At 43.5% G+C, this 20850-nt stretch overlaps 1 pseudogene across 1 annotated transcript in view; it reads left to right on the top strand.

Moving 5' to 3' along the window:
- Positions 1 to 2251, top strand: part of LOC307051920 (UDP-glucuronosyltransferase 3A1-like) — a 28117-nt pseudogene extending 25866 nt beyond the window's left edge. The window contains exon 7 of the transcript in view: positions 2010 to 2251. The product of the transcript in view is annotated as a UDP-glucuronosyltransferase 3A1-like (transcript). The remainder of the gene's footprint in view (positions 1 to 2009) is intronic.
- The last annotated feature ends 18599 nt before the right edge of the window (positions 2252 to 20850 follow it).

A 20850-nucleotide genomic window follows, 5' to 3' on the forward strand; every position in this document is an offset into this window, starting at 1 on the left:
AGTAGGCCCTGCTGGTCTTTAAAGTCAAACATTCTGAGGGTTCATCTTCTCAGTGCAGAACCCTGAGCTGGGGAAGTTTGATGTGGGGCTCAGACCCCTTGCTCCTTGGGGAGAACCTCTGCAGTTGCAATGATCCTCCCGTTTATGGGTTGTCCACCCAGGCATATGGATGTTGACCATATTGTGTCTCCACCACTCCTATCTGTCTTGCTGTGGTTCCTTCTTTATATATTTAGTTGTAGAAGAACTTTCTGCTAGTCTTCCTGTCTTTCTCATCAATAGTTGTTCTGTAAATATTTGTAATTTTGGTGTACCTGTGGGAGAAGGTAAGCTCAGAGTCTTCCTACTCTGCCATCTGGCCACTCCCCTGTCAATTTATCTTTTAATAATGAGGGTGAAATAAAACCACTGCCAGAGGCAAAAGGAGAGAATTCTTACCAGCTGATTCTTGATAAAGGAAATACTATAGGATATACTTTAGGAAGAAGTGATCCCATAAGGAAGGTCAGAGATGTAAGAAAAAAAGAACAAAGAGAAAGTATATGAGCAAATCTAAGCAAGCATTGATAGACATAACATTTACATATTAATAATTTTATAATTAAATTATTAAATTATGTATAATTCATATAATATACTTGAAGTAAAAATATTGTTTTCTGAGCTTAAAAATACAGACTCAAAATGTGTAACAAAAATAGCATGTAAGTCAGGAGGGGGTAAATGGAACTTCTAGTGTTCTTGTCTTGCCCAGAAGTAGGTAAAGATATGGATTAATTTTTGACCTTGACAGGTTGTAAAGGCATGCTGTGAATCTGGGATAACTTATTTGAAGAAAAGAGATAAGACGAAAATCATTAGAGGGAGAAAATGGAGTGACAAAAAATATTCCAATCTCTAAAGGAAGACAAAACAGAAAGGAAAGAAACAATAAGAGGGAGAAATATAAACATGGTAGATATAAACCTATATACTCCAGTTCAAATACAAAGATTGACAGACTTGATTAACAACATCAAGTTGATTGCCATTTCAAGAGGCACATCTAAAACATGAGGATACAGGAGGGTTGATTATAAAAGGATAGAAAAAGACAGATCATGTAACACTAATGGAAAATAAGACCTGAATAATTAGGAATAATATCAGACAAACAGACTTGAGGTGAAAAGCTTTACCAGAGACAAAATTGTACTTTTGTAATGAAGGTTAGTTATTTCACTGGGAATGTGTGGTACCTGAAACTATAACTGTAAATGTATATGTATCTAATGATGTGACCTCAAAAACTGAAACAACAAGAAAAATTAGAATCATAGTGGGAGATTTTAAAAATGTTTTTAATGACAAATTTCTAATATTTGTAAAAAGCAGAACTTCCCCATGCCCAACACTTAGCTTCAATGATTATAAACTCCTGGCAAATTTTCTTTCTTTTATATTCCCACCCACTTTCAACTTTGCCTCTGTTCCCTGCCCCAAATTATTCTGAAGCAAATCCAAAACATCATAATACTTCATCTGTGTCCCAGAATGTATCTGAAGACCCAAGGTATCTCTTTTTAAATAACCATAGTAACATTGTGATGCTTCTCCAAATGAATAGTAACTATTTAATATCATCAAATATTGTGCTCCTATTTCTCTGATATTCATAAATTTTTAGAGTTCGTTTGAATCATGTCATCTAAAATTTTAATACTCCTGATATCTGACCCTCACATCTACTTCCTTGTGTGATTTTCTTAGCAGCATTTGCCATTAACATACTATATATTTTATTTATTACTGTGTTTAACATTTGTCTGCCTAGCAGAAGACTACCTGAAATAAAATTGGTTAGCAATATAATTGTTGAATACAAATAAGATTGGAGTTAGACAAAAAAAAAAATTATTTTGCTGATACATTATGAGAGGTACCAGATGACATTTGGGCTGGAGACTTGTAATGCCTATAAAGGTCCACTTCTCTCTCTCTTTCATCACCATGGCTGCGGTTGTGTAAAGGATGCATCATCAGGCGCTCCCACCCCCTGACCCCTGCCCAGCACCTGGGTGCCATCCTCCAGGCAGGGGATGCAGCACACCTCAAGCCCCACACTGTCCAGTAGCCATGGTATGAGCAGTACCTGCTGGATGTCTTCTTGTTCCTGCTGGCGGTCACCCTAGGCACCTCGTGGCTCTGTGGGCAGCTGCTGGGCCTGGTGGCTGTGTGGCTGTGTGGGACCAGGAAGCTGAAGAAGGCCTGAGGTCAAGTGGAGCCTTGGAGAGGGTGTGCTGGGGAGCCACTGGTTCTTTGAAGGCTTCCTGCAGCACCGTACACCGCCGGCATCCTCCCCGTCACTTTCTCTTGATAGGACACACCTTTCTCCTATTTTCTGCCTCTTTAGGAATCTTTATGAAGAACTCTTGGGTTTCTTTTTAAAAATGTTGTGGTAAAATATACACCACATAAAATTACCATTTAAGGGAGGGGATGAGGAGACAAGGGAGGAGCAGTGAAGAAACAATAGTATAGCCTTGGGGGCAGGGTCCTGATTCCCCCTCAAGAGATATACAGTAAGTCCCCTGCATAAGAACCTTCAAGTTGCAGAATTTCAAAGATGTGGACACGTGTTCCATCAACATCAGGTGTGAGTGAAATTGCAGCTTGCCCTCTGTCCCCTATTGCTGACAATCCTTCAGCTCTACCATCTCCCACCTCCTCTCCCTCCTCCTGTCAGTAACTCTTCTTGCCTGTTCACTCGATGTCAGTCCCTTATGCCAGCTGTTGTACTGTACTACTGTACTTTTCAAGGCACTATACTGTAAGATTAACAATGTTTTCTTTATTTTTTGTGTTTGTTTGTTTTTCATGTATTATTTGTGTGAAAAGTATTATAAACCTATTACAGTACAGTTCTAGCTGATTGTGTTAGTTGGGTACCTAGGCAAACTTTGTTGGACTTACAAACAAATTAGACTTATGAATGCGCTCTCGGAATGGAACTAGTTCGTATGTGGGGGACTTACCATGCATAATGTTATCTGTGAGCTCCTCTGCAGAGCTAAAACCCCCACCAAATGGAAGACCTGCTGAAGCACTCCTCGTTCCAGAGAAGGTCACAGTTCTCCCGTCATCACCTGACGCCAGATGATCTCTGGATTGAAGGAATGCGGGGCCCCGCACACACCCTGGTCCTTATCAGCAACCCTGCCCCTGGACTATAAGACTCTCTCAGGCACCCCCCACGCCTGGGTCGGGACACACAGTCTTGAGGGCGTTAGCTCACTGTGGCCCCCTTTGCCCGGCAAAGCAATAAAGCTATTCTCTTCTACTTCACCCCCCACCCCAAATATTGTGGTGAAATATACACCACATAAAATGACCATTTAACCATTGAGTATACAGTTCAGTGGCATTAAGTACATTCACATTGTTGTGCAAATGTCACTACCATCCAATTCCAGGACGTTTTTCATCTTTCCAAACTAAAACTCCACACAGGTTAAAGGATAGCTCCCCATTTCCTATCCCCCTTAACCCCAGCCAAGCTTCTGAGCAACTCATGATCTACTTTTGTGTCTCTGAAACTGAACCTGAGCTTCTGGATTGCTCCTGACCAACGGACACTTCTACTCAGACCAGCCTGCTTCAGCCTCTGTCCAGGAGGCTTCTCAGGCTCTTTCCCAATTTCTCCTTCTTTCACTTTGCATAGAACTCACATGAGCTATTTGGCTGATTTTTCCATGTGGGCCTTCTTGCATCTCCTTTTCATCTCGCCTCACAGCCCAGGAAGCCTGGTCTCCGTCCTGCAGGTCAGCAGGGACACCCCTCCCAGGACCCCGTCTTTGGTCTCTGCCCGAGTCCCCTCCTGCACAGAGCACCTCCTTTGCTGTCAGTCCTGGAGCCTGCCTTTGGTCCACAGCTGATGTTGCTTGCTTCCCACTTTTCACAGTTGCCTCCTCAAGATCCCCACTCGAATAAACGGGGTCACAGAAACCTAAGTGGAGAAATGGAACTTACATGTAAGGCTTGGGGTCTCAAGTCCAAGAACCATGGCCGTGCCTAAGCCTCTTGATTTAGGAAACATTCCATCTGCCACCTCATGTAGCAGAGAACATCCCTATGTGTGGTAAACCCTTAAGGATGACATTCAGTTCCTAGTAACAGAAACAAGAAAAGAAGAATGGCTTAAATACTCTGGAGTTTGTGGTTGTTTTTTCTTCCCTGGACACAACCTGGAGACTGGATGTGGAAGGCTGGTGTGGTGACTCAGCCTGCTGTCCACAGCTTTTTTCTTTTTTTTTGGACTTTTGACCTCCTGTCTTATACTATTGTCCAAGTTGCCTCTCGGGTTTGTTGCTCTCATGAAATATTTTACCTTCAATTATCATGTCCACCTATTTGCTTTTGCATTCTGAAATGGAATTAAATTCCTCCTTAAAAGTTCTAGTGTATGGTATCTAGTAGATTAAAACATGGTTAAGAAAATATTAGAAACAAGGGATGGCCCTGGAAACTGCAATTCTGGATTGCTTAATTCTGGGTTGTGAAACACATCTTGAAATAATTCAAATGAAAACATGAAACAGTTACTATAAATGCTCCCTGCAGAAATAGGAAAATGCCCACACCTGCCAGTGATGAGATGGGATTTGCCTGGTTGTATGGACAGCTGGGTGCCTGCTCTCCACCCATTTCTGTGAGTTCTCATGCTGCAAGTGTGTCCCACACAGTCAGGAGCATGTCACATGCAGAAGTGTGTGTGTATGTGTGTGTGTGTGTGTGTATGTGAGCTAAGGTTTTATTTCCACAATTCTTATAAAATTTATTAAACTGGTCTTTGGCATAAATTCCTTGAGGGACAGATATGCAGCCCTCTCTGTGTTGTCATTGGAATGAATGGCCAGAATTGTATTCCCCTCGTAAGCAACACAGGGGTCTAGGGATGAGGCTCCCTGGCTTGTAACTCCCTCTCTCCTGCTCTCACTACAAAATCCTTCCTGATCTCTGGTAACTCAGTGAGGCCAACTCTTTCTGGTGCTTCCTAGGCTCTGCCCCAATCCATGAAATCTGATCAATAGCAGCCAATGAGCCAGAAGGATGCCTCCAGTTTGTTTCCACCAAGCATCCTACACAGGGCTGGCTGCCAGCATGGCCTTGATGACCTGGAAATCTGATCTCATCACTCCGTGATTAAAATCCTTTGTTGGCTACCACTGCAGGGAATACAAGGCCTCTGTGATCTCTCTCTGGCTACCACAGCAGGCAGGTCTCGAAAATTCTGAAATAGACCCCCAAATATGTTCAGTTGATTTTTAACAAAGGTGCAAAGACAGTTCAATGGAAAAAGAAAAATCTTTTCAGCAAACTGTACTGGAACAATTGCACTGGGTGGGCCAAAAAGTTCGTAGTTACCACAACACACCTACTAGAATGGCTAAAATTTAAAAGGCTGACAATACCAATAGTTGGCAAGGACATAGAGCTACTGGAATCCATAAGTTCCACTGCTGATGGGAACGTAAAATGGTACAGCCACTTAGGAAAATCGCCATACAGTTTCCCCAAAACAGTTAAGCATCTATGTGCCAAATGACTAAGCCATTCCAATTCTAGGTATTTACTCAAGTTAAATGAAAATATGTATCCACCTGAAAACTTGTACACAGATATTCATAGCAGCTTTATTTGTAACAGCCTTAGCCTAAGAAAAAACAAAACACCCATAAACAGGTGAATGGATAAACAAGTTGTGGTGTATCCATAAAAAGGAATATTGCTCAGCAGTAAAAAGGAACATGCTATTGATGTACTCAACTATATACATGGATCTCAAAATGATCTTGCTGAGCGAAAGAAGCCGGACTCAAAGAAGTGCCTCCTGCATGATTCACTTATATAAAATTCAAGAAAATGTAAACTAATCTCTACTGACAAAAAGGAGACTAACGGTTGCATGGGGCTGTGGGCTGTGGGAGGGTGGACTGTGAATGTGGTGATGGAAATCTTTGCAGTGGTGGCTTTGTAGGTGTATATATCTATCAAAACTAAGTGGATGCAGTTTGTTGTACACAAGTTAGACCTTAAAATTGATTTGAAAATCTTTATGGGTGAGATATGCCTTTAAGTGTTTTTCTATTTGGGTACCTTAAATTTTAGTATTTGGGAATTATTGTTCCATTTGAATATAACTGAAAATGCAAATACATTATGATTTCCAAAACAGTAGAGCTGGTACAGTTTTGAAAAGGGAGGCGATATGTGTGTACAAGAAGTAAGGTCATTTCTTGGAGAATCAGAGGGACTAATGGTAAAAGCCTAGGATTAGAGGTCAAGTTCACATACCCAGACCTAATGCATGTTTATTTTATGAGTGGAACCTGGGGTCTTCCATAATTATAACATACAATTACACATTTGAAAAATTATAAGCACAGTGAGATATTTAATTTTTGAGTTTTAATGGACATTAAACATGACATAAACTAAGGATTTAGGTATAAAATACCTATTTTTGGAGTTGCATTTTAAGATTCTGAAAGGAAGTTCAAGATGCCATTTATATTTCCTTTCATCATTCTGCTTATCTGTTTCTACATTACCACCATCTCATATTGATTCTTTGTGTACCTGTCTACCCCGATGCTCTCTAGATGTGGTTTTACCTCATGTCAATCTTTCGTTGTTTTGTTTATCACATCCTAATTGCAGGCTATTAAGAGATGGTTATGTTATTTATTTAAATGTCAAAAAATTATTCCTGTAAAAGGAAGTAAATGAAATGTCTATGGTCCTACACAAACTTCTACTTAGTACAAGGACTTAACTACTTCTGAAAAGCAGACTTTGTATTTTAAATGTCCTTCATATAAATACATTTTATCCAGTTCAAAAATTTGATTCAACCAACAATGACTGATTTCATATCTGTACATGGCACTGGGCATTTTGGAAGATGCAAAGATGAACCAGACTCTTTCCCAGTCCTCTAAGAGCTCTCAGTTGGCTTTCCATTGTCTTACTGATTAATTAAAAGGCAGATTTATCTGTCATTGGTAGTGCATCTTGTCTAAGTGATTGCTCCTTAATAGCTTATTAGTTTAGCTTAATAATTTCACTTAGTGAAAGTCAAATGAACAGCTTGATACCATGAGGTCAGCTGCAGCAAGAAGGGGTATTTTGGGATGAAATGGCTAATGGTGTGTGGAGAAGAAACTCAGAACTACCCTGGGGTGGCGGTGGGGAGCACATCTAATCCATGTCAGTGTCAGCACCATCTTAGTGCTTGGTAGTGGTCATGGGCCATAGTCAGGAACCCTCTGGAAACAGTATCTAACCCCCAAAGAGAGAAAAGGGGGTTTGAATGAATGGCTTTTTATTTGCACCTCAAATCACACCCTGTTGGAAATCCCCTCAACCAAGAGAAATCTTCATTAAAATTCATAGAGAACATCACCCCCTTGACCTCCAGGGCAAGTCTGAGACGTTGGCAAGGCAGATATAGAGTCTAATCTAGAGACTGTAGAAATCAATGACCACACTTGCCTGAGAATACATGTAATGTGAGAACAGATCTTCATAGTTCTAGTCTTCCATTCTTTGCATGACTTCATGATGGAAGCAAGAGAAACGGTGGAAATGATGAAGGTAGGAAAGATGTCATCGGTACAAATTAGAGAGAGAACATGATTAAGGTGTTTTTTTTTTCTAAACAGGGCCACTTCTCATCTGGCAAACTTGTTAGGGAACGAGTGTAAAAAAAAGATGGGAAGTGAAAAAAAAGAGGAGAAAGGTGAAAAGAAGACACCAAGGATGGGAACAGTGGGAAATGAATCCTATCAGTGTGTGGCTGTGGAGAAGGAGGGAGGACTTTGAATCACCTGTAATTATACCTGCCTGCTCCCGTGTATTGTGGTTTTAAGTCTTACCTGATAATTAGATGCCATCTGGAGACAGCAGAAGGGCGGGGAAGAGTTGCCTAAAGAAGTAAGAGAATTTGCTGAACATTATCTTATACAACCTAGGAGGCAAGTTTTGTGTCCTTCTAGAAACCAGACAACTGCCAGCCAACTTCCTGTTGGCTTCTCTCCTAAGGCCAACAGCTTGGGTTTTCACAGTCACTGGATTTCCTAGGCAACAGAAGTGTAAACTTGAGAAGAGGAAGGGCCGGGATAGGGATTGACAATGAGCTGAGCCAATGAGGCTGTAAGTTTGCAGCAGTGATTCCTAGACATCCAATTGGCAGGAAGAGGGTGGACCAGGAGGTGTGAGGACAGAAGGTAAGAGGGAGGAGGCAAAGGGGGAGGGGAGGGGACTGGTCCTCCCAGATGCAAAAGGGAGCGTCCATAGTTTCAGTTTAAAGCAACTGTTGGCAACAGGTTACCATTCACGGTAAATCAATTTTTAATCTATTATATTGATTTGATCACTTTTGTTTCATTTTAGCTAAAGAAGAAAGAAGACAGTAGATGTTACCTTCTAAAAAGAAAATCAAAAAGTTGATGAGCATTCTTGGCTGTCTGTCTAGGGAGGAAATAACTTGGTACTGGGAGAAGCCTTTGTCGTCTTTGCATAGAGGTGCTCAGATAAAAATGTACAAAATTAAATTTCTTTCAGTAGAGGGGAAGGAAATAACCATCACTGAGCAGTCACTATGTACTGGGTACTTAAGTGTGAAGTGTCTGGGTGAATTACTGTAAGTAGCCTGTAAGACCATTGATAAAAGCGAGCTTCAAGAAGGTTAAATATCTCCAAGTCAAAAAACAATGAAAAAACTGAGCTTTGGTTCAGACTTTGGTTTATCTAACATTCTAAGTTGTGCTATTTCTGGGGAACCCTGCCTGCTGAACTGACCACTTAGAATTAGATAAGAATCAGAATTCTTATTAAACAGACACAGCATGTTAAAAATTATATAGAGAGTTGATTGGATTGATCATGAAGTTGAGAAAGACCTTAGGAAATGGCAATACCATTTATCAAGGTGTCCACCTCACTTGCCTCCAGTCTGGGGCATAGTTAAACCGCACTAAGTAGATGGAATTCTTTCTTGTTTTTTAAAGCTCTTATTTTTTCCTCAAAATCTTACAACTACAGAAATCTTTTGAATTTGTAACTGTATTTTAAATAGTGAGGTTTAAATTGTGAACGTTCATTTGTATTTATATCCAAATAGTAATTATCTAATAACAATAGCAATTATTAATTCCAGTAAGTAGCAGTCTGCTAGTATTCTGTTAAGTGCTGAAGGAGACACAAAGCATACAGCCTTTGTCTTTAAGGACCTTTTAGTCTAGTAGGAGAGGCAGTCCTGAAAGCAAAGAGTTATGTCATAGTGCAATGTGGATGTATGTGAGCTCTGCACAGATTATACAAAGGAAGATGCAAGCTGTTTTACTCTGGAGAGAGAGGTTATATGAGGCTTCACCATAGTGATTCTACAGGGAAGACTAGGACTTCCCTAGACCAACAAGAGAGGGAGGGTGTTCCTGAAAATGAGACTCCCTGTACAAAGGCACAGAGATACAGAATAACATGGTGCATTTGGGGAATGTGAATGTGTCTAGATGCAGAACAGATTTTGGAAGGGTGGGGATTAGTTGAAACGGCTGGAGAGATAGGCAGGGCCAATGTATACATCAAATGCTAAGACGTTTGCTCTTTACTTGTATACAACCAGGAGCCACCAAGGGGTCTTAGAGTATGAAGTTTGGATTTCCATCTTATAAAGATCACTCTGCTAGTCACCTGGAGGCTAGATTGGAAGGGCAAGATTGGAGGCAGGGAACCAGCTAAGGGGTAATTTCAGTAATGGAAATGGAGAGGACCAGGTCCTGGATTAAGGTGGTATCCATGGCAAAGGAGGCAGGGGAAGGAACAGATTCAGGAGGTGTCAAGATGGTAAAAATTTACAGGAATTGGCTGGTAATTCAAGGTAGAGGGTGAAAAAGAGTCGAGGATAATGTTCAGTTAATGACTTGGGAAAATGGTGCTGCCATTTCCTGAGGCAAGGAATAAGGAGGAAAAGATAATGAATTTGGTTCTGGAACATTAAAGTTGAAGTGTCTGTAGATCATTAAAGTGTACATTTTGTATGGAAATTTGAAATATGGCTCTGAAGCTCAGGAGACTGGATGAGTTGGAATAAACATTTGGGATGAGTTGTGATAAATGGTGGATAAGGCTGAGATTACTACGGGATTTATGAGAGTGAGAAGAGGATAAATAACTGAATCCTAGGAAACAGTAACATTTAAAAAGGCAGGCAGAAGACAAGGGAGAGACCAAATAGGTCAGATCTGAGAGGAAGGGAGATAGGAAGTTAGATTCATAGACATTGAGAGAAAAGAGTTTCAAGAAGGAGGAATGAATTACCATAAGAGTCAACTGCTGGGCAAAGTGAAATAGGTGTTAAGAGTGACTGTTGAAGTTGGCAATCAGGCTGGCAATGATGTCCTGAGAGTATGTTCTTTGGAGTGACAGAGTGGAGACCAGACTGCAGTGGACTGAAGTATGAATGGGACATGAGAAAGTAAAAAACTGAGACTCTTTGAAGTAGTTTGGCTTTGAAGGGTGAGAGCTAGAAGGAGTCTAGGGTTGAGGGATCACTGCAGATTCATGAACTAAAGGGAGGAGCTGGTTATAGATATAGAGGTAGGAGGAGAAATACAGGGATGCGGGAGTGAGAGGTACAAACTATTAGGTGTAAGATAGGATACAAGGATGTATTGTACAACACAGGACATATAGTCAGTATTTTATAACTGTAAATGCAGTGTAATCGTTACAGTTGTGTAAAAATAAAATATTAAGGGTTTTAAAACATAATAATTATAAAATAAAATCCACTGCAAGTACAGAAATAAGTAAGGGGGGGAGTTGGTGGAGAGGAGGAAAGGGCATACCTGATGGCTGAGGGTCCAGGGGAGGTTGGGATCTATGCTGTAGGTGGGGTGATCTTATTCATTTTGGAAGAACAGAGGTTGAGGAGTGAGAAATCACCAAGGTGACAACGTCTGCTCCTAGGACTTGGTTTAGTCTTCTCCCCCAGGGTGGTCTGGCGTCTCCAAATGCCTCCAAAAGCCTCAGGCTCCAGATGATATTGTGGAATAAGCTGATCTAGAAGTGCTTACACAGTTACTTTCTGGAAGGAGTCTATTTTTTTCTGCCAGGCTGTTCCTCTTCTTTGTAAACAAAACCTGGAGGATGGCAAAGTCTCCAGCCTGAAATTAGGTTTCCCAGCTGTCTTAGAACATTTGGGCTGCTGTAACAAAATACTGCAGACTGGGTAGCTTATGACCTACAGATAGTTATTTCTCACAGTTTTGGAGGCTGGAAAGTCCAAGATCAGGCCCCCAGCATGGTCAGGTCAGGGCCCTCTTCCTGGTACAATGATGGCTTCTTGCTGTGTCCTTGCATGGTGGAAAGGGTGAGGGGTCTCTCTGGAGCTTCTTTTGTAAGGCACTAATCCCATGTATGAGGGCTCTGCCCTCATAACCTAAGCACCTCCGAAAGGCCCAACTCCTAAAACTACCATCTTTGGGACTTAGGATTTCATCGTACAAATTTTGGGGGACACAAACATTGAGACCATAGAATCAGCCTTCTTTGCAGGAGTGGCCAGTGAGATTTAAGTGAAAGGAGTTGGGTGGAGTCTTCTGGGAACCATTTTACAAAAGGCTGACTTAGCTGGGAAGTGCATTCTTCTTGCCCTCACACCTTTCTCTTTTCTGCTGCCTGGAGTGTAGATGTAATGGCTACTAGAGCTGCTGTGGTTATTTTGTAACTTTAGGCAACTTTGAGGGAAAGAAAAAACATGGTAAGGTAAAAAAAACCGGTAGTTTATTGAGATGTTGATGACTACCTGAACTGTCTCCAGACTTCTTTTATATGAGAGGAAAGTATACCTCTACCATTTTTAGAGAAAATTATCCTGTTTCTGTTATGAGTAGCTGGACACAATCCCTACACTGATGTTGGCATTCTGACATTGAATTTTTATCCATTAACACTTCTTGGTTTTCTGGAAGTATCAATTAAGACCATACAGGTTGCAAATAATTAGCTGGGTTTCTAAGTGGCTATAAAATAAACATTAAACAGACAAATGATTCCAAAAGGAACATTTTAAGTGATAGTAAAATAATTATTAAGTAGGTGATTTTGATGACTAATGTTGCAAAATGGCAAATGGTAGTCAGAGCTGAGGCTTTACTCCCATCTAAAAGTGGACGAAGATGTACACTTGGGGTTTGTCTTTGTAGTGGGTTAGAAATCACTGAGGTCAAGACCTCACGGCACCTGAAAAATGGGATATTTGGGAGTTACATGGTTGCTTCTAAGAGTGTAATCATAAAAACTAGGGAGTTTGGAAGAAAAGTTTATTTGTTTATTTATTTATTTATTTGCATTTTGTACACAAATCCAGCCAAAGCTTTGCTTACCTTTGTGTAGTTTAGATATTTTCTTACTCTGCTTCTTTAAGATCTGGCAGGCTGCTTGACTCAGAATAGACTGCAAGTAATTTCCTGGTAAAACCCCCAGAGACTCAAGGCAGAGCAGAGGGGAAGAGCGAGATGGAGAAAGAGACAGCAAGGAGAGTGCTGTTAAGACAGCTTCTACCTCCAGGTATTCCCAGGGGATGCTCATTATGACAACCCTTAACCCTGGCGCCTCTGTGTTTATCTAACCTGGGCTTGTATCACATTGTGTTAGTTACATGGGTCCTTGAATATCATGCTAAGTAGTTTTTCCCACTCTCTTTCATAGCCCCAAATGCAGCAGAGGCTGCTAAATGTTGATGAAATTCTCCTGAGAGAAGAATTTTATTTTACCTTTTCTCCCAGTTCTCAGGGGAAGCTGAGGCTCTCCTCACACTGGATTGTTAGTTATTTTACCCAGGTAAAGGTAGAGATCTAGGGTCAACCCAAACACTGCAGGAATAAGCTTTTGCCAGTTATACCAGTTAGGAATACTTTCGGCTGCAAGTAACAGAGGACCTGACCAACAATGTATTAAGCAAATAAGGGCTTATGTTTCTCACATGAAAGGAGTGTGGAGTCAGGTAGTTGGTTATATCTGTTCAGTAGTTCAGTGATGTTAGGGCTGTAAGTTGATATCTCTGTGATTCCCTTGGCCTTTTCCTCACAATTGCAGAAAGCCTGTCACAGCTCCTGGCGTCACATTCTTGTTTAAGGCAAGAAGAGGCAAAAGAGATGGGAGAGCTCTCCCAGAGCCCTCAGCACTTTCAGTTAAGTATTTTTGGCCAGAGAGACATGGCCACCCAACTGAAAGTGGAATATAGCAGAGAAAAAAGATTGGAATCAGCCAGTTGGCAATTCTGGAAAATCAACTGTAATTCAAATTCAACAAAGCTAAAACTACCCTGAGGAATGTGAACTCCTGGAAGGGACCTTGGTTGTCTCACTCATTGCTGTTGTGTGGCACACAATAGATGTTCAATAAATATTAAATATATGTTGAGTTCAAGACCAGAACTAGGGTGAGGCAAGGTAGGTCCCTGGGGCAAAATATTTAAGGAGACACTCACTCTCAGCCTTGAGCAAGTACAAGGTTGATGTCTGTACAATCCTGAGATTTGAGGGTCACCTTTAACATTGTGCCCCAGCCATGTGCCTTACCTAGCCCTAATCTCAAACCTGGTTGGATGATTATAAAATGAAATTTCAAGAAGATGTGTGAATTAAACACTTTATAACAATAATATTTATGAAATATTATTCTTAAATTTTGCCATATCATAAACAATAAATAAGGAATTAATTCACATTCCAAAGGTTGGAAGAAAGAATAAAAGACTATGATTTATCAGACATGGGCTCTAGGGAAACCTTCATATAGACAACAGCTGAAACATGAGTTTTAAACATCTTGAGAAAATGTATTTGTGTGCAGAGAAAATTTGGTAAGATGCCAGACTTCAATGACTTATCTCCACAGTGTACTTACGTCATTAAAGGAGAGATTAAATACTGTCATATTTTAAATCTTATGCAGAGGTTGGCAATCCAAACAAAAAGCAGATGTTTCATATATTCATACATTGCAAAAATAATTTTAAAAGTAATCTGTGGGGAAAAAAACCACCTCACACATCACTTTCTTAAAACAAGCAAACAATCAAGTAAACACTACAGCTCTAAAAGGAAAGGACTAAGTGAAATTGTTCATCTCTACCAGAAGGAATTTACACTGAGCCTTACAAGCAAGGACCCCGAGGTGAGACAGAGGGGTCCTGTTTAGGACCCATGAGTGCCCTGCTTGGCTCTGCACTGCTGTCCCCTGTCCTCCTCTGCCATGAAATCCTTTCAGCTCTCCAAGGAATCTCTTCCTTGAAGCCTTGTCTCTTCTTCATCTCATTTCGTAGTCCTTCTCTGAATTCGCAAAGCAATTTCTCAGCCCCTTGCCATAGCTGTTGAACACGGTGGCTTTGACAGAAGTGGAGATCAGTCTTGACTCTGGCACTGTCTCATGGTACATTTTCAGGCAAGGGACTTGTATTCAATAAGACCCTCCATGTGAGTTGGTGTGCTGATGTGTGCAAAGCATGGAGCAAGGGCTTGGTCCCTGGCCTGGTTACAATGGTCATTACCTGTCCTCTGTTCATGCCTGCTTCTTACCCTGTGCTATGTTATAAACTTCCCTCTAGCCTTTCCCCTCAAGGTCTTGCTACTGCCACTCGAGGGCGACTTTGTGTCTCTTACAGCTGAGATTTTCAGGCTTTGGTGTGCGTTAGATAAGACCATCTGGAAACATGAAAATGCAGATCCCCAGCCCTCACACCTAGAGATGCTAATTTGCTGTGTTTGAGGTGGAGGGTGGGCATCTTTATTTTTCAATGGTGGTCTCAGCACCCATGCTGGTCCCAGGTCTTTCTCCACAGCAGGGCTTCACCTGAGCATGACTGACATTTTGGACTGGAGAATTCTTCATTGTCAAGGGCTCGCCTCACATGTTTAGCAGCATCTCTGGCCTCTACTCACTAGATGCCTGTAGCATCCCTCACCCCTGTTGTGACAACCAAAAATGTTTCCAAACATTGTCAAATGTCCCCTTGCAGGCAAGATCATACCTATTTGGAATCACAGCTCTATAATATCACCTGAAGAATTAGCACAGTCCCTCGTATAGCCAGAGGTGCTAAGGGTCTCTTTAGTTGAATACAGTTCAGCTGGGTTCAGTGAGGGAACTCTCACAATGTGAACAACATGGACACACACCTGTCATTATACTTTTCCTGGGGTTTCCCAGTCTCCACTGCAGAAACCACGTCTCTCTTCAAACCGTCTAAATCTTTCATTTCAATCTCAGGCTACTCTGAGCACTGAGATCTAATATTTATTCCAGAGAGGCACTTTCTAAGGGGAAACGTCCTGAGGAGTCACTTTGTTTGTTTGTTTGTTTTTTGCCATCTACCACATAGTAATAACCAGTTTATTGAATGGATTGGAGTCAGTAGAGCTGATTTAATTTTCTCAATCATTGCCTTCAAACATGTTCTGTTGTAACTAAGATCCACCTCTGTATTGCTGGTTGTTGGTTGTACACTCGACCCATCATGAGAGGGGGAAAGGGGATGGGAGGGAAGGAGGGAGGGAGGGGGAGAGAGAGAGGAGGGAAGGAGAGAGGGAGGGAGGGTGTAATTTAGCGTATTACCACTAGAGGTCACCAAAGAAAACCCAAAAAAGGGCTGCCTGGGGCTTGAGAGTTTCTCTCTTCCCCAAAGATTCCGCTGAAATTTTTCTCTGAATTCAGCAAGAGAAGTTCCATGAACCTCGCCGAGAATCATGAACAGACAGACCTCCATGCATGTTCAGCTTTCCATAACCCATTCCACACGATTCTCGAAAACCAGGCAGAGAGCTTTGGCAGCGGCAGGCAGCTGCGCGCCAGGACAGTGGCATGACGGAGCCTTACCCCGGTCCAACGCAAGGAGGCCTGGTGACCATTGCCGCAAAGTCTCCTTTGATTTTGCTGCTGGCGGCTCCACTCGGCCTGTGCCCCCAAATCTCCAGGTCTCTGCCTCACGGGGGTGGGTGTGAGGAGCGGTAAGCAAGAGCTCTGGGTGGACCCCTGGGACCTCTCTCCCTTCGCTGCCCGGGCAGTTACTCTCCATCTCGGATCTCTTTATCTTCTCTGTCCCCACCGCCAATACATTCTTCGAGGCAGCATGACCTCTCACCTGGTTGTCACGAGCGTGGTTTCACCTCCCACTGGTCAGCCTGTCCCACCCTCCTGTTCATTTTCCACACTTTATCCAGGGGGGTCTTTTACAGTACAAACTGTCGCCCTCTCACTTGAAACCCTTTGTGGTCTCCTGCTGCTTTCAGTACAGAATCCAGACTCGCTACCATGGTGTCTCAGGATCTTGGGGATGTGATGCCTGCTGACCTACCTGCCCAGTTTCACGTTTCTCCAAATTTCCACTTTCCAAATTTCCTCCCAGCCTCCACGGCTCTATCTCACCCCCGCCCTTACATACACCCCTATTCTTCAGTCAGACTAAAATACTTGCGTTTCTCTCGTTATACTCCTTTCTCTCTCACGTTGGCCTTAGCACTTGGGAAATAGTGCTCTCCCTTCTCCTATCCCCGCGACCCTCACCTGGATGACCTCCACCTCCTTTAGGATTAAAGGTTAGACATCAGCTCCTCTTCCGACAAATCTTGAGGAAGCTGCTTAGCCGCCTCTCCTGAGCTGCCGCGGCTCAGCTGTGGGATTGCTGTAAGCGCTGTCTGTCTTTCTCCCTCTTCCCCCGACTCCTAGCACAGCGCCCCGCACTTATTAGACGTCTGTTGAAGAAATGGACCGAACTGGCGCCTGACCCAGGGACCGGCACAGACGCTGTGCCACCACGAGGTGGCGCTGCGGCCACGTGCATCGGAGGGCAGCCTCTTTACTGCCTTGCTCAGGCCCGCCTGGATGGGCTCTGATGTCACCACGCGGGCTCCTCCGTGCTCGGAGAGGGTCTTCAGGAATCAGGGACGCTTGTTCAGTGCTGTGATGCCGGTGACATATGTTTGGGAACAGGCTCTTGCCCTGGTGCCCTCATGCAAACTTCAGAAACTCTGATTATGGCCTTTCTTCACCAAAACCCTACCCCACCCTTCCTTCTTCCAAAGCCCCCAGTTCTTAGCACATTTTATGTTTCCTGCCTTGCTTAACTAGGGGACTTAAGTAGTCAAGTTTACGATTCTAAGCTATTCATTCAAGGGCTTGCTTCTTGGAGTAATCTGCTCCAACTGGTGCCTTGAAAATATCACATGATAAATATTAGCTATTTGTTGATGAACTGGGTCATTAAATGATTAAAAAGGGTAGTTAACATGGGCATTTCAAGTACCATGATAGGCTGGGTGGCAGGAGAGAATGTAATTTTTTTCTGGATATATCAGATTAGACTCCAGAGGTAACTGCTGCATGGTCACTGGGTAGGGTCGGCTGCAGAGATGGGTCAGGTGGGGTGTTTTCCAGGACTCCACCCTGCTCTCCTCTGCGTGGGTGCCATCACATTGTGCTTTGAGATGCTTTTGTAGTATTTCACAAAGGTGGTGGAGTACAAAGAGCCCTGCTTGGTCTGAAGCCCTGAGTTTCGTTGTTGGCCAGGATTTTGGGGCAAGTTCCTTGACCAACACAAGCCCTAGTTCTCAAGTCGCCAGAGGCAGGGGTGGCACTCGATGACTTTTCAGGGTCCTACAGTCCTAATGGTGTGTGAATTTCTGTGAGCCACACTGACCGTGGGACCTGGGCAAGTTGCCTGATTGTTGTGCTTGTCAATTTCTTTATCTGTGAAATATGAATCATAGGAGTAATTAGCTCATAGGGTTTTTAAAACTTGAGATGAAATTCACATATGATAAAATCAGCCATTAAAAAGTGTACTGTTCAACCATTCTGTTGTGCAACCGCCAGCTATATCGTGTCATCCCTCCAAAAGGAAAGCCTGTCCCCATCGAACAGTCACTCCCCATTGCCCCCTCCTCCCAGGCCTTGGCAACAACCCATCTGTGTTCTGTCTCTGAATTTGCCTCTTCTGGATAGTTCATATACAGTAAGTCCCCTACATACGAACCTTCAAGTTGCGAACTTTCAAAGATGTGAACGTGCGTGCCAGCCCCTGTATGCTGGCTGTTGTATGTACTCCTGTATGTTTCAAGGTACTGTACTGTAAGATTTTAAAAGTTTTCTTTATTTTTAGTGTTTGTTTTTTATGTATGGATTATTTGTGTGAAGAGTATTGTAAACCTATTACAGTGCAGTACTATATAGCCAATAGTACTAACTAGTATACAGTGCAGTACTTACTATAGTACTGCTAGCTGGGTATCCAGGCTAACTTTGTTGGACTTATGAACAAATTGGACTTACGAAGCGCTCTTGGAACAGAACTTGTTCGGATGTAGGGGACTTAGTGGAATCGTACAATATGTGACATTTTACGTCTGGCTTCTTTCACTGAGCATCACGGTTTTGAGGTTCATCCACTATCAGTACTTCCTTCCTTTTCGTGGCTGAATAATATTCCTCTGTAGGGACACACTGCATTCTGTTCATCCATGTGTCCACGGGTGGACGTTTGTGTTGTTTCCACCCTTTGGCTCTTGTGAATAGTGCTGCTATGAACAGGGGTGTATGGGAATTTGTTAGAGTCCCTGTTTTCAGTTCAGCTCAGAGGGTTTTTGTGAAGGTTGGATGTGTGCTTACCACACAGTGGGAGGTGACAAATGTTAGCGATTGAAGTTAACATTATCCTGAAGGCTTCCAAAGAGGGCTCCACAGGGCTTCTTCCTCTGGTCCTGTCTCTCGGATCCGGGAGCCAGACCTCACTTTCTTCCACCCTCTCCACTCCCTTTCTGCTGCTGTGGCTGGTAGGGCAGGTAGAGGAGGGTGGGAAAGGCAGGGGAGAGGCAGCGGAAATGAGGATTCGAGGATGCGGAGGAGGGTGGCTGGGACAACAAGTGAGCAAGTGGCGCTGAGGGGGGAGGGGCAAGAAAGACACAAGGTCCCCGGTGGATTTAGAGGATGAGGAGGGCACGTGAGGGCTGCGTCCCTAGTTGCTGCTCTTACAGTGGGAGGGGAGGGCCGGGGCTGGTTGCCGAAGAAGGTCAGGACCAGGGATACCTCGGGCCAGGACCACGAGGGAGGGAGTGGAAGATGGCCGGACAGCGAACCGGTGCCCTCGCGCGTGAATCCTGAGCACAGGATTCTGGGTGCAGCTGAGGGATTCTGTGGGGTGGAGTCAGGGCTGGAAGTTGGGGACAAGCTCTGGGACTTGTCCCCTTGAGATCAGGTGACCAAGCAGTAACAGGCAAACTCAGGTTTTAAGAAAGTTAATGCTGCCGGAAAGGCAACCCATCTCTGGAATTCCGGGAACCTCTGCTTTCAGGGCTGGAGGAAGCACAGAAGGGTTCACGTAACTTCAGGCGGAGCAATTTCTTGCCGATGTGGAGCAAAGCGCTGGGGCCTAGACAGGCAAAGGCCTCCTCTCAGCCTGGCGTCCGAGAGCCCTGAGAAGAGCCGCTCCCCTTTTCATCCCTGTGAAAGGCAGGGAGGAGGGAACCGCCGGGTGGCTGCGCTTCCCCGAAACGTCTGCTCTGGCCTCGGCTTTCAGTCTGAGATTCCCTCTCTCTAAAGTTAAATAACGAGAACTTTGTGGGGAGACCTTATGGGTTGTATTGGAAGGAGCAGCCTTCGAGGGCGTGAGGGTTGCCATCGCTGATGGGTGAAGTGCCAGCACGTGGCGGGCCGGGGGGAGAGGAGAGCCTCGGAGTCAGTGGCAGAAGCCTTCTAACACCAGTTCTTTCTGCACCCTGAATGCTGTTTTTTTTGCACATCCATCCAGCTCTCTTGCTCCTTTCATTCACAACTCACCCTAAAAAAGAAATTTCTAGAATCCCCCACTTACTGGGTCAGTGGGCTCATACGAAGATTAGTGTTTCTGCAGCAGAGCTGGAATTTAAAGATCATTTAATCCAATCCTTTCATTTAACAGAGGAGGAGGAATCGGAGGCCCTGAGATTTGCTCCGACCTCACCAGGAGTACGTTGCCGTCAGGCCTAGATCCCGGGTCTCCAGGCTCCCAGCGTGTGGCTTTTCCACCGTTGTGTGTGTGCCCAGAGCCCCAGCCCAGCTGCAGGGTCAGTACAGTTCGTTCCGTTGCTCAGAGACCTCGCAGGGGGTGCTGCTTCCCTGCATCTATCCTCTCTCTTATTTCTGAATATTTAATACACAAAAGCCAAACTGTAGAAAAACGATATATCTATTCTTCAGGAGAGAGAGTCTACTTACCTTTTTTCTGTCCTGAGAACCTAGTTAGGTGTTAATGGACACTAACCAGTTAATACAAGAAAACATACTAATTACTGGTAGGAATCATCAAGGCCCAATACTGAGAATCTCAGTGAAGACAGAAGCAACAAACATTAATCTTTAGACCAGGAGAATATTAAATCTGGAGTCAAAGAGAATATGGAAAATTCTAAATAAAAGAATAAAGCATATAAGATTGGCTCAAAAAGAGTTTGGTGAAATGAGACTTATTTTTTATGGCGGGAGGAGTGCTTCTGAAAGATAAAAGCGTATCGGGGATGGCTGTATATTTAAAACTATTGTCCAGGCCAGAGATCAGAGGCTCTCAGGACTAGACAAGCAAGTAATAAATATGACAGGACATAGTTGGTGTAGCTGAAAGTGGGAAATTCTGGGAGGTTTTAGAAGGTTCTCGTGAAGTGGATGAGAGAGCGTGCTGTGAATTTCCTTCTCAGCGAGGCTGTGGTCACCCTGCCCTGTCAGAGGCAGGCGAGGAGGCCTGAGCCCCGCTGACTCGAATGGATTCCCTCTCAG

The sequence above is a fragment of the Hyperoodon ampullatus genome, assembly GCF_949752795.1.
Source record: "Hyperoodon ampullatus genome assembly, chromosome: 4".
NCBI lineage: Eukaryota > Metazoa > Chordata > Mammalia > Artiodactyla > Ziphiidae > Hyperoodon > Hyperoodon ampullatus.